The following is a 21,314-nucleotide window of genomic DNA, read 5'->3' on the forward strand; positions in this document are numbered from 1 at the left end:
AAAAAACACAACACCGAAACGGGCATATAATGAAAGAGCAATGTGGGTGCATGTCCTCTATTTTACTACAAGGGAATGTTGGTTCAAAGATTTTTTAATCCACCACTTTCCGTATTATTAGACATGTTACCCTATGGTTGGTTCAAGCCCGTAAAGCACCGAGATCTTATGCATTGTTTTTCGATTCTCGGCATTTCGTTAACCCATTTCTTTTGTAATATCCTATTCCAAAATAGTGGGGGACTATTAGTATTTTGAAATAGTGGGGATTGTTGGAATCTCTTGTGTATTTCTAAATACTAATGTGTGTGTGCAAAGTGGAGGAGATGAACAAATGGTATTCTCGCCACTTTAGTGCATAGTAGATAGTCCCACATTGGTTATCCACCACATGGGTAGGTGGGGTTGGGCCCGGGCTTGGGCTTATTGTTGTGGGTAGTGGTTTGACCAATAGCCTAAACTTGTTTTGCCTTTTTCTTGGCGAACAAGTTTCGGTGTTCTATTAGGAGTTGGTCTCTCTTTCTCCTAACCTCTATAAATAGGATTTGCGGAGTCCATAGAGAAAATAGACTTGATCGAAACTCAACTTCGAGGAAAAAAGAAAACTCAAACCGATCCTTTTCTTTTTTCTTCTTTCCAATCGGTACCGGAGAGAGTTATATTCGTTTCTAGAGGGTAGTGCGATTCTAGTGCAAAGTCGATCGCCATTAACCATTGAATCCGTGGGGAAGGCGCCTTTGTTGCCTTTTACGCACCATTGGAAGTGGGCGAATCTTTTCTTAGGGACGACTAATCCGGCGCCTTGGTTATTCCGATGCCTGGCGTCCTTGTTTCTTTATTGCTCTTTGGCCTCTCATGTTCCTTCGGTTTCTACTTTAGTTGCTGTGTTCATACAACTATTCTAACATGAATTGTGTCACGATAGTTCACCAAAATTTGTTGTAGATACTAGGAATTGTGTATTGTACCGACTACAGGAAGAGCGATGCTAGGATGCTGTAGTACTATATGGGGACTGGGAGTCTGGGACCTTGAATCTGTAGAAATCATTCCCAACGGCAAAACAGTTGCAGATATCACTGGAAAATATTGATTACTCTGTAAAACAGTATCAGTTTATTGGTTACTTTCAATCATCGCGAAGACTTGCTATAGTGGATCATATATATGCTCCCCATGACCCCATTCAATATCAAGAAGCTGGCGCAAAAATGATTATGTCAATGTAGTAAACTGCAGCAGGCTAATTTGTTTAGGAGCATCATCTATTATGAACAACTGGACAATACCTCTCTTGTAAGCTAAATGAATTTGAATCATGGAAAAAAGTGACAGTCTGACTAGAAAAGTTTACAAATCAAAATATAACTTCCTGATCAGAGAAAAATATATATTCTCAACGTCGAATACTAATTAGTCAAAAGATTAGTAGATATTCATTTCAAAATGAGTCTCTCCCCGAGTGAATGAATTTTAACTAATACAATTCTATTTGCACAAGAATCGGATAAATTCCTTGCTCCAAAATTCTATTTACATACAGCAAAAATGGATACCCCTAAAGCAACTATAAGGTCAAGAATCAAAATAGTTTAAAACTAAAACAAAACAGTAATACACCATTACACTTCAAACATCTACCTAACACTTTCTGCTTGCCAACATTCTTTAACTTCATTCTGCCCACGACCAGCTCTAATTAACAATCATCACAACTTGAGTTCCAATTTGCTTCAGCATATTTAGAATCAAACACCAGCACCCAGGTAAACCCTCCAGCATCAAAAACACAAATGCCTTCTGGATGGACTGAAGAGTAAGTCCCTTCTGTGAGAAATAATAACAGCCTATCAAACAAAGATGAGGATGTACATGTATTTCACCATAATAACTCCTCACTGCAACAAGCACGGGCTCTCAGTTGGGCATCACATTGGTAACCCACACTGAAGGCGCTCATTCAAAAGGTGCCAAAACAAGAAAGGGACTGCAAAGTGTGCCTCTAATCGGTAAAATCAAGAGTGTTTTGGGGCATGACAAGAAGCCACTACTGAATCTCTATAAAGTTTCGTCTCAGTTCATATTTAGCAGTAAGAAAGGCAATTTACTCTGCCTAGGGCCACCACCTCTCATCTTCTAACACCTTGCTAGACTAGAACTTTTGTTCGGACAAGACAGCTTTGACTGTATCCTTTACAAAGGCATAAAAGCATTCTCTACGGGAACTTGGCATTAGATTCGACATATGAAGCTGCTTGGTCTGATTATTATGTCTGCATACTGAGTCAGGAAAGGGGCGGACAATGGATTTCTTATGTTCTAATCCACATGCTGCCAGAACAGTATGAGTTGCAAGCCTTGCAACTTCCTTGAATCCATCAACACCTACAGATGCAATACATTTTATGATGAAAATGTTAGATTCAATTATGAAAAATCAAGTCCATCCCCAACTAAAACAGGCAACACACACACATAATGACAAAACACAAAGTAATTTTAAAAGGTCAATCAATGGCATAATGACGAGGGGCGTGAAGATGAATTAGATGGTAAAACAATATCTACATGGTTCACGAATCTATTCCTTACAGTTTGGGGACAATTAAGTCCCCTTCAGCCCTTCTAATGCACAGAAGCCCGTCTTAACTTTAGAAATTTCTCGTCATTTTGTCATGTTAATGTAAGTCAGTGTGTTGGACACTGACACACGTGTTCATGTCGTTGTTAGATAGACTTTACCTAAACCAAAGGAGTAAATTTCAGTGACAATGCAAGTGCAACATAACTAACTACAATTAAAAGGTAAACATGTAGGGATATAGCAAAAAATAAAGAATCCATCAAAACAAATAGCACATACCTAGCCGTTTATCCTTACTAAGCAATTTTAAATTCAGCTTAACCAATGATTGGACTTCACACTTTGCACCCTTGTCTTTTGGAGCTTAACCAATAAGGTGACCCCAACCTATATTAAAATTTTGGAGCTCTTACATAGACTTTGTCTTCCATTGAATTGAGCCAGACCGTGATACCCAAGTCACTGCGCAATGAGTTGCATATAAAGTTGGGCGCACTGTAGATTTGGTATTGAATTAATGACAAGAAAAATGGTCACATCATAGCACTTGCTCTGACACGTGCATCCCAAGCAGAGCGTAAAAACCTTCATCTCCCGCTGTTCATTCTCTAATACACCTCGTTTCTTTCCCTCCCAAGAAACAATAACTTGAAAATTTTACTTCTCCTCTCATTCTGCTTCTTCCTCTTGTTCCCAAGAACCAGCAACAATGGCGTCATCATGTTCACACTGGTGGCATGCACCAATCTACATAACAGTTTCAATCGTACTTGCCATTGTAGCAATCACCACAACAACTCACTCGAACACCAAACCTCAAACACCTTTCTCTTCAAACCAAGATTCTTTAATAACCCATCAAATCTCCACAAACGCTTCTCGACCACTCCGTAACTCTGGTTTTCATTTCATGTCTACACTTCTACAAATCTCACCAAAACTTTTCCTTCCAGCTTCTTCATCGACCATTTTTGCTATTCAAGATACAGCTATTTCTAACATCTCTCTTCCTCCATTGTTAATGAGAGATCTTCTTTGGTATCATACCTCTTCTGTTAAGCTTTCTTTAGATGATCTTTTGAAACAACCCCAAGGTAGTTGTGTTCCTACATTGCTTAATGGAAAGAATCTTTCTATCACAAAGATTGTCAATCAAGAAAGATTGGTTGAAATCAATGGAGTTTTGATTTCTCATCCTGATATTTTCAGTCATGGGCTATATTAGATTCATGGGGTTGTCGCGCCGTTCTTTTCGATTAATCATACATTGGAGCAAAAACAAGATTGGGGTTTCATTAAATCGCATGTTTGTGGACAAAATATGAGTGTAAATGCCAATGTAACCCAAGCAAGAAACATGTGGAATCGTGCTATAAGGCAGTTGAGCTCGAATGGGTATGTTTCGTTTGCGATTGGGTTGCGGTCAGTTCTTGATAGGATTCTTATTGATTACACCGATTTGAGTTCTGTTACAATTTTTGCCCCTTCGGATTTCGCTTACATTGCTTCGCCTTTGCCGATGTTGGAGAGACTAGTGAGGTTCCATATATTGCCTGAAAGATATGAGTGCAGAGAACTTGTTTCTATGCCTGCGAAAGCTTCTTTAAGGACATTATTTAATGGGGATGACCTGGAAGTAACAGAGGATTATAATGCCAAGGGGGTACTTGGTATCAATGGCGTTGAGATTACTGCACCAGATATCCGAAGGAGTTTGTGATTCATGGGATTTCTCGACCCTTTAAAACGGTGAAGCTTTCTAGCACAATGAGTTAGGAGCATTTTCAGATCAATGGAGTTGTGTTGCTGCTATTTTTTGTATAGCTCTTCTGACTTTTATGTTCGGTGATTGTATAATTTGTGTTTTTGTTCTATTCTGATAAGTAAACAGAAACAAAACACTTAAAATTATCTCTGTTTTCCTAAAAAACTAGAGCCACTTCTATTCTTTTTTTTTATTATTTTCTTTTTCATACATTCCTCTTCCCTTAATACAAGAGATTTCTTTTCTTACTAGCCTTACACTTGTCCAACTACTACTACATCTCACTCTATTTGAAATACTATCCTACCCTTATATAACTAAAGTAATTACTCGCATGTCCTTATAATAGGACATGACAATGCCATCTCCTTAAGAATCCTTGTCCTCAAGGATTAAAGTGAGGATAGTGTGTGGTGATGTTCGCCCAATCTTCCGGGTAGCATCATCACGGAGAGGTATGAGACCATTGGATAAGAACCTCGAGCTACACCTTGGTTGTTCCTTGGGATGAGTCTCATGAGATAGGATGGCTATGGGTTCCATTTTGAATTGTCCTGTCCGGGTCGATTGAGAGGGAGCCGAGGAGATGGCACTACAATGGAACCTAGCTTCTTTGAAGTTGAGATACATGGAAAACTGGATGGATTCTTAACTCGGTGGTAATTGGAGTTTGTAAGCAATCCGCACCAACTCTTGCCGACACGAAATGGACCATAAAACTTGGTCGAAAGCTTCAAATTCCCTTAATTGAGATGGAAGTTTGCCCGTAGGGTTGGAGCTTCAAATAGACCCAATCACCAACCAAAAACGATCTCTCGCTTCTTTTTGTCCGCAAAATGCTTCATAACGTTCTTGAGCTTTAGTTAAACCATCTTTAATCATGTCCACCATGGTTTGCCTCTGTTTGAGGTAGTCTTTTCTACCGCCACGAAGTGGTGATTGTGCAGGGGATGGCGAGGTGAGGTGGAGTGTATCCATATAAAGCTGTGAAAGGTGACATCTTGAGGCTGGTGTGAAAGTTAGTGTTGAACCACCATTCCGCCAAAGAGAGCCACCATACCCAATGTTGTGGTGTGTGTCCGATCATGCATCTCAAATAAGCTTCCAAGCAGGCATTCGTGCGTTCAATTTGTCCATTAGTTTGAGGGTGGTAAGCTGTGCTGAGATGTAGTTCAGTTCCCAATGCCTTGAACAAATGTTACCAAAAAGAGCTGATGAAAACCTTGTCTCTGTCAGAAATAATGGTTTGGGGAAGGCCATGGAGTTTGTAGATATGATCCATGAAGAATGTAGCCAATGAAGAAGCAGTATAAGGATGACTAAGAGCCAAGAAATGGCTATATTTGGTGAATCTGTCCACTACAACTAAAATAACATCTTTGCCTGCCGATTTGGGTAAACCTTCAATGAAGTCCATACTAATGTCACGCCAAGCATCTTTTGGAATAGGCAATGGCTGAAGCAGTCCGGCAGGAAAGTTATGTTCTCCCTTGCACCTCTGACAGACATCACAAGTAGTTACAAATTGAAGTACATCTTTCTTCATACCTGGCCAGTAGAAGTAGGTCTTGGCTCTGAGATAAGTTCCTTGAATACCAGAATGACCACCTATAGCAGAAGAATGGATTGTTGCTAACAACTTGGACCGTAAGGCAGTGTTACTACCAATATAAAGTTTACCCTTGTATCGGAGGACACCTGCATCATAAGAGTACAGTGGGAAACTTGTTGGTCCAACCATGATTTGAGAGATGAGTTGTTGGAGGGTCGCGTCTTGAGCATAACTAAGGGACACTTCTGTTATCCATTGTGGTTGTACCACAGTCATAAGATGACATTCTCCTTGTTCTTCCACTACTCTTGAAAGTGTGTCAGCTGCGGTGTTTTCCTTCCCCTTTTTGTACCTTATTTCATAATCAAAGCCCAATAGTTTGGTAAGCCGCCTCTGTTGTAAGAGAGTTGTAATTCTTTGCTCCATAAAGAATTTGATACTCTGCTGGTCTGTGTGAACTATAAAGTGGTGCCCTTGTAGATAGGATCTCCATCTTGTTACTGCCATGACAATTGCAAGGAGTTCTTTTCTCATAGGTAGGTAAAAACCTAGTGCTTTTAGGACCTAATGCCTTACTAAAAAAGCGATAGGATCGGCCTCCTTGCATTAAAACAGCCCTGATTCCTCGTGCACATGCATCTCCACTATGAAGGTTTGCTTGAAATCGGGGAGTGCTAGAACAGTGTTGAAGTCATTGCTCTTTTTTTGGGTTCATCAAATGCCTTTTCTGCTGCGGAGGACCATTTAAAATTATTCTTCTTTAGCATATCAGTGAGAGGTCGACTGATGTTGCCATATCCTTGGACATACCTCCTGTAGTAGCCTGTTAAACCTAGGAAGCCTCTTAGCCCTTTGATTGTTTTAGGTTTTGGCCAATTGATCATGGCATCGATCTTGGCTGGATCAGCTGCTACTCCTTCAGGTGTGATTAAGTGACCCAAATACTCTAATTGAGATTGTGAGAAAGTGCATTTAGAAGCCTTTGTATAGAGTGTATGTTGCCTCAGTGTATCTAAAACCTGTCTCAAATGGAGTAAATGCTCGTCCAAACTGGTACTATATACTAGTATGTCATCAAAGAACACTAATACCTGCTTCCTTAGAAAAGGACTGAAAATCTCATTCATTAGGGCTTGGAATGTAGCTGGAGCATTAGTTAGTCCAAAGGGCATCACCTTAAATTCGTAGTGGCCTTGATGAGTTCTGAATGCTGTCTTGTAGATGTCTTCTTGATGTACCAAAATCTGGTGATAACCTGATCGAAGGTCTAATTTGGAAAAAAATGCAAGCCCCATGTAACTCATCTAGTAATTCATCTATAACTGGCATGGGAAACTTATCCTTCACTGTCATATCATTCAACTTCCTATAATCCACACAGAAATGCCATGTCCCATCCTTTTTCTTAACTAATAACACAGGCGAAGCAAATGGGCTATGACTGGGTTGAATCAATCTAGATTGTAGCATTTCTTTCATTAATGATTCGAGAACCGCCTTATGAATGTAAGGATGCTTGTACGGTCTTTGGTTGGTGGGTTCATCATCATTTTTTAGTAGGATATGGTGGTCTAATGTTCTGGAAGGAGGAAGACCTTGAGGTTCTTGAAATACATCAGCAAATTCTTGGAGTAAAGGAACTACCTCATTTGGATTTCGGGGCTTGATGGCGAATCGTGATGGAAAATATTTGACCCACAAGAGCATGAATGTTCTTTTTCAGAAATTTTGATAAGGCCTTTGCGGTAATCATTTTTAGAGAAGCAACCTCTGGGCCTCCTCGTAGTACTATCTTCTGGCTTCCCCTTTTAAAAGTTAGTTGGAGCTTCTGAAGGTTAAGTATCACATCTCCACACTGCTTCAGCCAGTCACCACCTAAGACCAATGTCACACCCACCCAATGGTAGTATGTTAATGTCATCTTCGAATGAATGTCCTTGCATCTCCCATTTCAATTTATGACATATAGCTTTACTAATAGTCTTCTCACCATTAGCAACTGTAACTAACATGTGAGCTATTGGTTCAATCTTGCATCCAGCCTGTCTAGCCACTTCCGAAGTCTAGAAACCGTGTGTCTTTGCGGTGTCTATTAACACAATAATGGGTCTCTTTTTATTAAACACGGGATTCAGTATGGTATTCTACCCCACATTCCCTGTTAATGCATGGAGTGAAATCTCCATATCCGTTTCTACTTGCTGTAATATCTGTTCTTCCTCGCAGTCGTCTTCCATAGGTTCATGATCTTCTTCTGTCCCTACCAACATATACAAGTGTTGAGTTGTACACTTGTGTCCAGGTTTGTAAGTTTCCTCACAATTATAACAAAGTCCCTTTTCTCTTCTGATTCTCATTTGTGCTGGCGTGAGTCATTTAATGGGTGGTAAGGTGGTGTTTGCACTATTGGAGTTACTTGGGGTGGTATTCAATGGTTTGATGGTGTTTGGGACTTTTGGAAGGGGATTGGAGGTTGTGGGTTGTTTAGTCTGGTAAGATGGAGTGGAAAAATATGATATGGTGTTGGTGTAGTTTTTTTGTATAGGTTTTGTTGCTTTCCTAACCTGGGCATCCAATGCCACTTCCTGCATCCTTGCGAGGTACAATGCATTACTCAGATTGGTAGGTTTAAACATTTGAACGGAAGCTTTCAATTCATCTTTCAACCCACTAAGAAAACTAAGAACAAAGTACTCTTCACTGAACTGTTTATTTTTACTCACCCTAAGAGCTTGAAGTTCTTCAAACTGCTCAAAGTATTCATCCACCGTACCCACTTGAATCAGTTTATTAAAACTGCCGACATAGTTCTCTTGGCCTACCAATTCGAATCGATCACAAATGACTTCAACTAAAGTATTCCAATCTACTAATTCCTTCCCATCTTGGTAAGTCAGGAACCATGAATCTGCTCTTCCTTCAAAGTATAGTGATGCTATACTAATCTTTTTTTATCATCCATGGGATGCAAGTGAAAAAACTTATTACACTTCCTAGCCCACACACGAGGATTAGTGCTGTCAAAACGTGGAAATTCTAACTTAGGGTTTTTAAGAAGATTACCATAGTCATTCCAGTCATTTGGAATCTTTTGTCTTGAGTAAGTTGCCGATTGTTCAGCTTCAGTGGTGGTTTCTAGAGGAGTTCGGGCAACTCAGCTGCTACGGTGGTGTTCTTCCCTTTGTCATTCATTATTTTCAACAGCTGGTCAAATCTAGCGTCTAACTTCTTATCTGAAAGTTCGAGTCTCGCCTCCATTTTCCTTTCTGCTACTTCTCTTGCTTGGATCTCTTTGATTAATCTGTCGTTGACTTGAGTCATTAACCCTTGCATCTCATCAACTTGGTGTTGTGTTCCTTTAGCTAGTTTTTCCACTTCACTTAGTGTCATGGTCACTAGAAACATAAGCTCTGAATACCAATTGTTCTATTCTGATAAGTAAACAGAAACAAAACTTAAACAGAAACAAAACACTTAAAAATTATCTCTGTTTTCCTGGAAAACTAGAGCTGCTTCTATTCTCTTTCTTTCTTCTTTTCTTTTTCATACATTCCTCTTCCCTTAATACAAGAGATTTCTTTTCTTACTAGCCTTACACTTGTCTAACTACTATTGCATCTCACTCTATTAGAAATACTATCCTACCCTTATATAACTAAAGTAATTACTCGCATGTCTTTATAATAGGACATGACAGTTTTCTGATTCAAAGAAGCCTTTCTGCAACTGTGTAAGATTCTATGAAGACGTTTAATATTTGTTCTTAGATGATGCTCATTATCTCATATTCTCATATATAAGTGTACACCACATTGAAATCAACGCCTCTTTTATGAGTTTTGAGGATTTGGAAATGTTTTTGTCAAAATTGATAATTAATCTTTCCGGTTAAAGTCTAATGTGATCCGCTTTTCCTTTGTACATTATTTACGCACACGGTTAGTAAAAGTTCTTGAGGTTTGATGTAGACCATGGGCATTGCTTCGTTGTATGCTTTGCTCTCAACAAAAAAAATGCTCTAAAAAAAATATATATATATATATATATATATATATATATATAGTCCCGCTCCTATACTTAAAAACCAAAATTTGTTTATCGAAAAAAAGAAAAAAAAAACCAAAATTTCAAAATATAATCTCGCGAAGGGTTTTCTCAAAACTCTTTCACTCCTCCCTCTCTCCTATTTTCTCTCCAAACATAGACCTGTCTCTCCCTCTGACTCTCTTACTCTCATGGGTTTCTCTTTTCTCTATTTCTCATCTTAAAATTCCGATTAAAAACGAAATTGCAAATTCGCGTGTGAAGAATGGTGGAGAGATTGAAGAGAAACAAAAAGAAAGTCATGTGAAGAAAGAGCAAGAACAGAAAATTGTTTCATAATTTATCTCCTGGTTTTTGGTTGCTATCAACAATTACTGCAAATTCATATAATTTAGCAATGGTGTTGATGATGGCTCTAACTATTTTTTTTCTTGGCAGTCTTAAGGCTAAAATCTAATTGGAAGAACGAGAGCAAACTAAAAAAGTTAAACTTGGAAGATGAGCACAATACCTGCCAATTTCGATTTCAATTTCAATTTCAGATCAAATATTTGCCGGTCGTGCATCTCCCCCGACATGAAGGCTCGACTGAAAAAAGGGAATTGGGACAGGGATTGTATGATCTGTAAACGGCCGTTTTGTGTTGTTAAGTGGATAGTTGTATGCGGTGATATTAGAAAGACAGAGTTATGTCATTCATGCAGTGAGCTTGAAAATGTGTGCGAAGTCTGTGGCCAAGTATGTCTAAAAGATGAGCATGGCTTTCTCCCAGTTCGACTTAACGAAACTGCTGCTGACATCAGGGCCAACATTGCACTTCCTAGTAGCAGTTATTGTCCCTCCAGAGGTGGACGCAACAGAGGGCATCACTTTGGAAAATTACCAGGACAACTCAGTTATTTTTCCTAGATGTATATTTAGTACGGTTCAGTAGTCCCTTACTACTAAATATATGCTTTACTCTAAAGACATAATGGTGCATTGGGAGCTTGGCACTCAAATGGTGCATTGGGAGTTTGGGACTCACTATTGAGTGACGGGATACTGTTTGTTGACAGGAACTTGCTCCTGTTAAGAAAGTTTTATATAAAACAGCAAATGCAACCCATTGATGTTACTAGCAAATGCAAATACAAGCACTTTCAATACAAGATGGACGACTTTGAAAGGGGACCCTAGGCAAATGAATACAAAAACTTTGCTTCCTGGAAATTTGTCTTTTACAATGTAGCTCGGTGCTTCTATTTAAAGGAGCAGATCCACCATCATCTTTTCCTGTTGGAATTGCTACGTAGCAAAGGTGAGCACTTTTAGAGTTGGACAATTCAGTAGATATGTTCTGAATCACAAAAGTGGAGGGGGAAGAAAAGCTGTGAAGTTCAAATAAGTAACAAGAACCCACAAAATTGCTCTAAGAGGACCCTAGACACTAGAGAGACCCTCCTGGCTTTCTCAAGATACTCATTTGTTGTGGTTCATCCATTGAAGAGCAATCTCTGTTCTAGCTGCAGCCTTGTATGTGGGACTGTTGCCACTGCTGCTGTCTGATGGTGAAGTAACTGTCTTGCGCAAGACACCAAAAGGTGATGAAAGTGTTGTTGCTTGGGGACTAGTATCCTTTCTCCCTTCCCAATCATCAGTCATCAGATTAAGAGCCCCACCGCTACTGAAGTTCCTGCTATCGTTAAACAAACCCAAATCAAATTGTAACAAGAACCCCTAGCCACTAAACCAAACAAACAAAACAAACCCAAATCAGATTAAGGCAGAAGAAACCAAAGCAAATTTATCAAAGAAATGCAACCAGATAATGAATCTAACAACCCCATGGAAAGATTTGAACAGAATGAGAACAACAAAAAAATGCCATTTTATTAAACATAGATAACCACAGGCACATAGTGAATCCAAAAACCTCATGGAAAGATCTGACCATAATAAGAACAAATCTGTTTGATAAGCATATAAAACAGTTAAAAAGCAAGAAAAAAGAGCAAACCCAAATCTAATCATGACAAAACAAGAAACCCCATTTTTAATTAGTCAAACATAAGTATATATTAAATCCAAAAACCCATAAAAAGTTTCCAAAAATGAGAACAACAAAACCACATGAAAAATATTAATTGAAAATGAACTGTGAAACAAGTACAGGCCGGTAAAAAAAACCCACTGACCAGATCATTAAAGATGAAGCACACATTGATGAACTTAAAACCAAAGAAAACAAAAACTGAGAGAAGTACTAGTAACATTGAAGACCAAAAGGAAAAGGACCAAATAAAATGGGTTGAGATAAATTACAAGAAGAAAAAGGAGCAATTTTCTAGAATAAAACTAGTAACATTGTTTCTAGAATAACCACTCAGAAACAGCAAATGCAAGTGGTGCCGAAGTTTAGGTGTTCTCTTTCTCAGATAATCTACTCCAATTGTTTTCTTATATGTATGGCCTTGTAAACCCCAAAACACATCAAGAATAAAGCAACAATCAAAAGAACATTTTTCTAGAATAAAGGTATTAGAAACTAACACTTCTTTTCTAAATTCATCAATCTAAGCATTCCAAATTACATTAGCGAACAACGACAACAGAATAGAACCACTCATCATCTCACAGATTTCATAGTTCCAACCAAAATAACAAACACCAAACTCCATTGCTAAATTATATGAATCTGTAGTAATCGTTGACAGCAACCAAAAACCAGTAGATAAATTCTGAAATAATCTTCTTTCTTTCTCCACATGACTTTCTTTTTGTTTCTCTTCAATCTCTCCACTATTCTTCACACACGAATTTGCAACCTCGTTTTGAATTTTAGGATGAGAAATAGAGAAAAGAGGAACCCCATATAGTACAAAGGGGAGACAGGGGTCACTCTTGCTCTATTTGGCAGTGTGAAACTGCGAACAGAGAGTATATATTCAGGAATTGGTGATGTGGCAGTCATGTTTACCTTATATAGGTGTTTGGTGTCTAAAACGTGGATACTCTAGTAAGCCCCTTGAATTGCGGGAACACAAAAGTGTGGATAAGCAAATCCAAAGGAAAATCCCAAATTTGCTAAATCGTGTTTTCTATCCATGAGAGAGAAAAATAATAATAAGAAGAAAAACACTTAAAGAATGCTCTCTCACTCTCTCTTTCTCCCCCTCCTCTCTTTATCTCTCTCTCTTTCATGGAAATCCTAATAATAGAACCATAAACCTTATGCATTTTCTCTCTCTCTCCACCTTATTTATTTTCTCTCATTAAATTTTTTTTTCTCCAAAAAATGGTGTTTAAATCTTCACATTATTTATCAAATTGGGATTATCCTTTTTTTGAGGATGTTTTTTGTATAAATCAATTGAGTACTTATGTATTCAATATTTAATTAGAATTTTTGTTCCTTTTATTTGTTTATGAATTTTTATTTGTTTTTAAGTTTTTATTTACAAATTTTGCTTATTGAATTTTTTTTCTTTTTTTGTATGATATCAAAAATGAGTATATAGATGTAAATGGTCAACCAAACAGTAGCGAAGTAAAACATGTGACAGGATAAGAGGCAAACACACAAGTAGTTCATCTCATGACTTGTATCACCTAATCATAGTTAAGTAATACAATATCTCTTGCACAAGGGCTTGTTTATGGAGTCCCAATTTGTTGCACAAAGGCTTGACCGTGTGTTTGTTGACACTCGCCTGTATTGGTCCACGTGTCCCATAGTCCTCTCTCATGCTTTGACCCCACATTAAAAAAAGGAGAGAATAATAAAATGAAAAAAAAACAAATGAAAAATTTAGGAAAAGAAAATGAAGAGTTGAAGACTAAGAGCATCTTTAGCAGAGCAACCAAAAAAACACCAAAATTTTGAACCAAACCAAACACCAAACCAAAAAAACACCAAGCAACTTTAGGAGCAACATAAAAAAAACACCAAGCAACTACGCGGTTTTGCCAAAACCGCGCCACTAAAGCCCAACTGACAGGCCCAAGCCCACGCGGTTTTGGCAAAACCGCGCGGTGTTCTCAAAGCCGCGTGCTACTTCTATATATACAGCTCCAAAGCCGCGCGGTTCAGTCACTTTCACCTCTTCCCACAATTATAAAATCCTCTCTTTAGTTAAAAAATAAATAGAGTGCCCAATTAATGGTAGCTTAGGCAAGGTTAAGAGTCGGAGAACCAACATCAATGCAAGTTAAAATTTCTATTGATTCTCAATGATATAAATGCCTGCCAAGCAAGGTCCTTTAGGAGAACAAAGGATAACAATTACCATTCTAAGGTCTAAGTGATGATAAAAACATCATGCATGTCTACAGGTTCGTAGCTAGTATACTCTAGCCACGCTACAAAAAGTAGAAGCCTCCTTTGGCTGTTGTTGCATCCTCGACAATGCAATTGTGCAACACAACTAACATGTGAACTAAGCTAAACATTTTTCTACATTTAGGCTCATCGACATATTTTTGAAATATAAAACTCAGTTCTTGAAACTTTCTTTTAAATTGAATAAATTCCTGTTATCCCCCTATTCTTCATTATTAGTAATGTTGTCTACTGGTCCGAAAAAACTCAACTGGGAAACAATTGGGTTGTGAAACCTCGAGCAAAATGTTATTCTAAATCTCATTTCAGGTTTGACATCTCCTAGATTACTTAATGGAGACCCCTAACCAATTTTTCTAAATGCTAAAAATTTGACTATGATTAAGTAGCAAAGACTTTGATATCCACATTAAATAGAAGAGAGATGTGAAGATCAGAAGAGATTAAATACATCAACTCCCTTACTTCAAAAAAAAAAAAAGTGTAGACTAATAAACTTGAAATTACATCCCTAAGCACTCAATGCAAGGGATGTAAATTTAGAAGAAAATCTTATAGGTCGAGTCAATTCATTCTATGTTGCAATTATAGACGACTGAAAGGGTAAGGTAACATAAAAATTATAGATAATAACTATTTTTACCACACCTTGTATATCAGTTTATGCATTTGTTCACATCCTAGCCTATGGTGCATTCTGGCCCAAAGCTTGCCACACCTTGTTTATACACATTTCCCTCTGTCCCAACCCTGTGGAATAGTTTCTTTTTCATTTTTTCAACAATTGAATGGTTCATCCTACAAATAATAATAATAATATAATGATATGGTTCATTCAAAGTCCACAATTAAGAAATACCTAAACTACATTACAAAGTTGCTCCTATAAATTCCCTAACGGCCTCTTCTTAAGCCTTCAAACACAACAAATCTATGTTCTCATCATTCTTATTCAGTCATCAATTTGAATAATGAAGTGGACCCATGAAGTTATGGAGTATAGTAATACCGATAACCTCTTAGTTTATTTTTTTATGTAATGGATGTATCTTTGGTGAATCTGGGTTAGTTCTACTTGCGCACAACGCACTACATACCTCTTTTAGGTGTATAAGTGTATCTGCATGTGTAAATGTGAACAGAGCCAGTTTCTAATGCAAACTTTAAGAACAAAGTTTCCTCACAAACTTCAAAAATTCACAAAGAATTCTTTCTGATGGACTCGATCTTCGTGAATAACACAGTTCATTCACAAAATGTCAGAAGAAATTCAGACTTGCATTTTTGTTAGAAAATAACAATTAATACCGTGACCGTTAATAAGACGTATACTACAAATTTTCTAAAGTTAAGTACCTTAAGTTTAGACCATTAAACCTTCTACTCATTGACACGAATCCACGTTGTAGACGGACCACTGGTTGCCCTTGATCACAGGGCATCCACCTGTAGTATTATCATAACAGAAATGTAGGTACATAGTACATAATTAGAAGAGAGGAAACTCATTTCACAACATGATTGAAAACTTGAAGACTGCACATACCATAAATGTAGGGAAACAGTTATTCTAAATTATACTTGAAGGACATAAACTACGATGGATGATGAGCTTCCACTTCAAAGAAGCGGTCATAAGAGAAAATTCTTAAATCTTTTATTCACAATTGAACAAAAAAACTTACCAATGCAAACTTGATGTATCTAGAGTAGAATCAGGCCAATTGCTCTAGAACAGCAAAGCATCTCTCATCTTTGGCTTAACAAAAAGGCCACATCAGATAATTCGTTCCACCAAGGAACAAAACTGAAGTATAATGAAGTATATACAAATGTGATCACACCAATACCAAGACCTGCACAGCCAATGTGATATAATCATCTACCACACTTGACAATAAATGAAGCAAAGAGCTCCCATTTGTTTCTAATATAAAAATCAGTTATAGATTAGAAAAACAGTTAATGTGGAAAAGCTGACCTTCAAAGTAGACCTTCATCCCATTCAAGGCCAAGCCAAGAAAGATCTTGTAGCATTGCATTATCAGATTTGATAATAAAGAAGAGAGTCCCTGCGTATATTTATAATGATCCATCAACAAGCTATAATGACAGATTACTGGCCTTATAAAACTTTATGACGGTATACCTTAAAACAGGCATACTGTTGAGCATTCACATATATTAAGCACTCTTATCTCATGTTTCGACAATTATTAGGGAGTCGATCAAACTCAACGCAATGTCTATGGGTATCAAGATTGTGTACCTGGCAAATAACTAATGTAACAGCAAAAGAAGCAAAAGAAACATCCACTAATTAAACAACTATATATAAACCCCTCGTCAAAACTCACCTTATATAAGACAACGTTTCGAAGTTTGCTTTACATTCAACTATATATACACACACACCAGTACTTACAATTTTCCGTTGGCCAAAAATGGTAAATGGTCACTCTTTCCGTGTACAACTATAACATGAACATAAAGCCGAATACATGCATCATATGAAAAAAAATCATACCGAATCATGAATTTAACCTCTACCCTTTAAATCACTACATAGACAAAAACGAAATAATCCAAACTCCTCATCGAAAGAAGCCAAAAGTTTTGGGGAACCAATTCCTAATAAAAAGAAACCAAAAGTCTAATAAATTAGCTAGAGAAGGGTAAGAAATAATGTAATAATTATTCTTAGTAGAGCATACTTTGGCGGATTGATAGATGCAGAGAAATCAGACTAAGCAGTATCATTGAGTTCAGTCAAATATTAATATTTGACAAAAGCATTATTCGTAGACAGACTTAGTTCACTAAAAGCATTAATCGAATAATAGCAAAGGATCTATTGATAGCCATGTGTGACCTTCGATCTTAACAGTAACAAAATAAAGACAGTAAGCATTAGCAGCTCCTGGTAAGACGACTAATTGTAGAGGAGGTAAAACACCCCAGACAAAATCACCCACAGATACAATGTCAACGAATTTCCAGAAGCTTGGATTGCTCTGTGATATCCTTCAACCCATTGAGACCCCTTAACAAACACATCCACCGGAAACAGATACAACAACGAAACTATACTAATCCAACCATATAAATTCAGCCCATTCAGTTCCAGTTTATCACACAAATAGATTAGGTTAGGTGTTGGGGGATATTTTGAGTTGTAAGATCAAGGTAAACCTATAGTCCCAAAAGTTGAGGGTCAGCTTAGGTGAAGCATTTTTTTCAAAATGCCGAGTGACAAAAAAAAGAACTTGAAACTATAGTGAGGTCAAAACAATTCTATATTAAAAAAAAAAAAATATCATTCTCGTGACAAAGAAAATCTATGTTTATGAAGAAGCAATACCTGTTAAATACATGTATAAACATTACAATACCATATATGTGAAAATTACTGGAACTACGTAACAGAAACAACTTAATGCTTAAAGTAAAACAATTATTGACTATTTCTCCTTTAGGGTATACTTTCCCTTTTCATAATTAGCATAACAATTTCTCTTTGTCTTCCCATTTGCCTACCATCAGATAATGATGGTCTAATCTAAGCATAAACAAATTTTTAGGCTAAACAGTCTTGTTCACTTAAGGGACAACCTTAAGGACATTTTTCCATTGAATTTCTTTAATAGTACATACCATGTGTGCCCATCACAGAGAATGGATAACTTGCATTGCCAGGGAAGTACCTTTTCGGCCACCATAGTGAGGTGCAGTGTCCCATAACTCATCACGCATCCAAATCTTCTTTTTCTTTGAGATAACCACAATAAGCAATTATTTTATTAGCGGAAGGCATACAACATAAAATGAGAAGAATCTTCTGTTTTAGTTTTGAATGTAGACCACACATTTGAGGTCCAAAGCATCAGGATATGGCAAAACAAATCAATTTTGCAGTGAAGTTTCTTAAGGCCTGTGAGTGCTTGCTGTGCAGGAAAGCAAATAACAGCTCTCAAGATAACCATAATGCAGTAAAGTAAAGTTACACAATAAGCTTCTAATTTTTATATTACCAAAAATCAAAACATAGAAACAAAAGATTCAAAAGTTGCAGCTCATGAAAAAAGAACCAAAGATCCTGAGATAAAATTTCTACTATATTCTGGGTTGCCACTATATTCCAGCTCAATAAACTTCAGGAAATACTCGAACATACTACCTCTTGCTCAACAACTAATGCAAACTTTCTCCCGTGCCAAATATTTATATATTTTCTTGCTGTCATGTGTCTTTTTTGGCGAAGGGCTTGGATGTTTAATGGGATAAATCAACATTATCACATTGTTATCTACACATTAATGGGTCAAAACTGAAAAATGGCTTTAGATATAGCAATCAAAATGACTTAAGTACAGATTCATAATAGATCCAATACCTAACCGAGAATTACCCGTGAAATAAGCACCATAAACACCATTACGAAGTGACTATAGATACGCAATCAAAACAGCCCCAAGACCCTCAGCAATCCTAACCTCAAACTGTGTATACTGTATGAATGACTGTGATTATGTAAGATAATAATTTAAATTGATGCAAGACGTAATATTCTCACACGAAACATGACAACAGTTTATACTTTTGCAAATGATTATTTAATTCAACCACCACTCATGCTCAAACCTCCCACTGTGAGGGCCCCATGATATGAGGCTGAGAATCTTCTTTTTTGATGATATATTGTAAGGAACACAACCTCCAGAAATGACTACTCAGTAAGAATAGATGGTATTAAGACATTTAAGTCAGTTTCTGGTAATGTCATGACTTGGACTAAATATCCATCCTCTCTTATCTATGCAAGCTTACAACAAATATGATCATTTCAAGTGAACTATGTTAAACTACAACGATGTCCATGTCCATAGCCAATAAAACTCAAGTATGTCACCAATTCAATAAATAATATAAATAATAATGAATTCAATAATAATATAGCCATGCAAAGCAAATCTTGAAAGTCTAACCTTCTCAACACTACCCAACCTAGGCCATCCCATGGTTATGTAACTTTCACTGAATGCTACTTTTTATGAGTACTAATATACTAAGGATGCCAATGCGCAACTGACAGATCCCACACACGCCAAAATTTCTAGAGATTCATATCTATATTAGGAATAATATATTTTCACAATACACTTTTATAATATGCCATAGAAAGTTTATGTTAAGTGGGAAGGTGACAAAATTTTCCTCATGACTGATTATCAATTTTCCTTTACAGAGGTTTGGGCGAGTTGACTAATTAAGTTTAGAATCACTAACATGGAATAGAATAATATGCTTATTCGCCCCATGCCGGAAGAGTAGACAGGTTCAAGTTCCTTTTATGACCACATAGCCATGATACGTCTAGTGCAGTACATATTCGTATATAATGATTGTAATTGGTTATTATGAAAAGTAATATTGTAAACTTGAAGAAATTCAGCAATGCTGATCAACCATCAAAGAAAGCTTAGCATAGCCTAAAATTTATACTTATATTTTTAACTGAACCAAACATAGGTTGTAGGAATTTCACAGATAAGAGTGGATAGAAAGAGTAGATCGAGGAAATATTACCAATCATATAGGAGTCCTGAGAAGACTCTTCAGCTGAATGGGAGGTTTTTTCCAATTGACGGAACCATGCTAGAAGGAAAGAGAGATAGCAGAACATTTCCATATGGAATTGATAAGAACTGAAGAAACAAAACCACAGAGGCGATCACTCCCATCAAGAAAAGCAGTTTCCTGGTGTCGATCTGACATAACTTCTGATATTCAAGTGGAAAATCCATAACTAATGAACTACCAGCAACAAATGTAGCATAGAAACTAACCAAACCTCAAATAGGCGTTGGGTATCTACCTTTTCTCCGTTATCAACATTGTGAAGCATCTTTTGTGCATGAGCCAATGCCTTCCCAATATATGGAAGATTATCAAACACATTATGCAGATCGGTCAGCAAGGAGTAAACATTTTGAGCAAAAGACGGAACTTGGTAATTCTATATCAGATGACAATCTCCCTTCCCTACCTCTGAAGCAGCACCAGAAATACTTGGTTTCAGGTTCAACTGAGACAAACTGAAGAAATAGCGAACTGAAGAAATGGTGGCTAAAGGAGAGTAGGAGATGAATTTAATTTGGCGCAAATTTTGCTTTTTTGGTGGTAGGTTTTTGGTGAATTCTACGAAGGGTGGTAACTGGGTTTTTTTTTTTTTTTATGTTTGGGTTTGGGTTACAGGGTCTGCCCAAAACTCTCGCCCAACATAAATACATACCCCAAATTGGACCGGGGTCTGCCCAACACAAATGGGTCTGTCAATAACAACAGGACCCTGGATTTGGGTTAGTCGTCTAAATTAGTGTTTGTTGATGTTACTATTGTAGTTAAACTCAAACTCCTTGGTGATTCATATTTCTAAATACGACTCCGTTGTGAAAACAAACTATACCAAGACTCGGAAAGTTCTATTACTTCTTCAAAACTAAGCTTTGTTCCTCTTCTATAAATATTCTCAGGCAACATCATATACCATTCATGTCACCTATGGCAAAGTTTAAGAAATTCCTTCTTTCACCATTCAAGAAGCTAACCGGATGTACCAACAACATTGATACAGACTCAGTTTCGAATGGTGACTCAGAATCGAAAGCTTTTGCACTTGTTTGCGTTGGAAAAGAGAATAAAGAATACCGAATGCCTGTTCAGTATATGTATTCGCCATTGTTTCAAACATTAGTACTCAAGAAAGGGAAGGAAGATGCTTTCGACTTCGATTTAGATAAGAGAGCAAAAGAGGGGCCTATTATTCTGTCATGCACCATTCAAGAGTTTGAGCACTTTCTTGTAGTTGTCTAGTAGAATTAGTAGAATTTGTGCGAAATCAAGCTGTGTAGAGGGGTGTTGTACTTGTTCTCTTTCTTTTATTAGTAAAATATTGCAACATATTTTGAGCGAGTTCTTTTGGCTTCAAGATACTTGTAAGCCGAGGGGCATATACAGGATACATCCAGTGACAGATATATTGAATGTA

At 37.2% G+C, this 21,314-nt stretch overlaps 2 long non-coding RNA genes across 4 annotated transcripts; one reads left to right on the plus strand and one right to left on the minus strand.

The window, feature by feature from the left end:
* Positions 1–1,467: 1,467 nt before the first annotated feature.
* On the minus strand, positions 1,468–21,194 carry LOC147490187 (uncharacterized). Of its 3 annotated transcripts, XR_015201518.1 has the most exons (8): positions 20,142–21,191; positions 19,853–20,046; positions 17,921–18,034; positions 16,248–16,338; positions 15,952–16,122; positions 15,623–15,712; positions 10,457–11,620; positions 1,468–2,385 (listed from the first exon to the last, which is right to left on the minus strand). It is a non-coding gene; the product is annotated as an uncharacterized LOC147490187 (long non-coding RNA). The 3 variants fall into 3 exon arrangements; XR_015201520.1 differs by having other exon boundaries at positions 17,971–18,034; positions 19,853–21,189; XR_015201519.1 differs by lacking the exons at positions 1,468–2,385; positions 10,457–11,620 and adding an exon at positions 14,912–15,016 and having other exon boundaries at positions 19,853–21,194.
* LOC147490188 (uncharacterized) lies at positions 10,089–10,912 on the plus strand. Its single transcript, XR_015201521.1, has 2 exons — positions 10,089–10,302; positions 10,384–10,912. It is a non-coding gene; the product is annotated as an uncharacterized LOC147490188 (long non-coding RNA).
* Positions 21,195–21,314: the final 120 nt, after the last annotated feature.

This window comes from Coptis chinensis, chromosome 7 (genome assembly GCF_015680905.1).
Source record: "Coptis chinensis isolate HL-2020 chromosome 7, ASM1568090v1, whole genome shotgun sequence".
NCBI classification, from domain to species: domain Eukaryota; kingdom Viridiplantae; phylum Streptophyta; class Magnoliopsida; order Ranunculales; family Ranunculaceae; genus Coptis; species Coptis chinensis.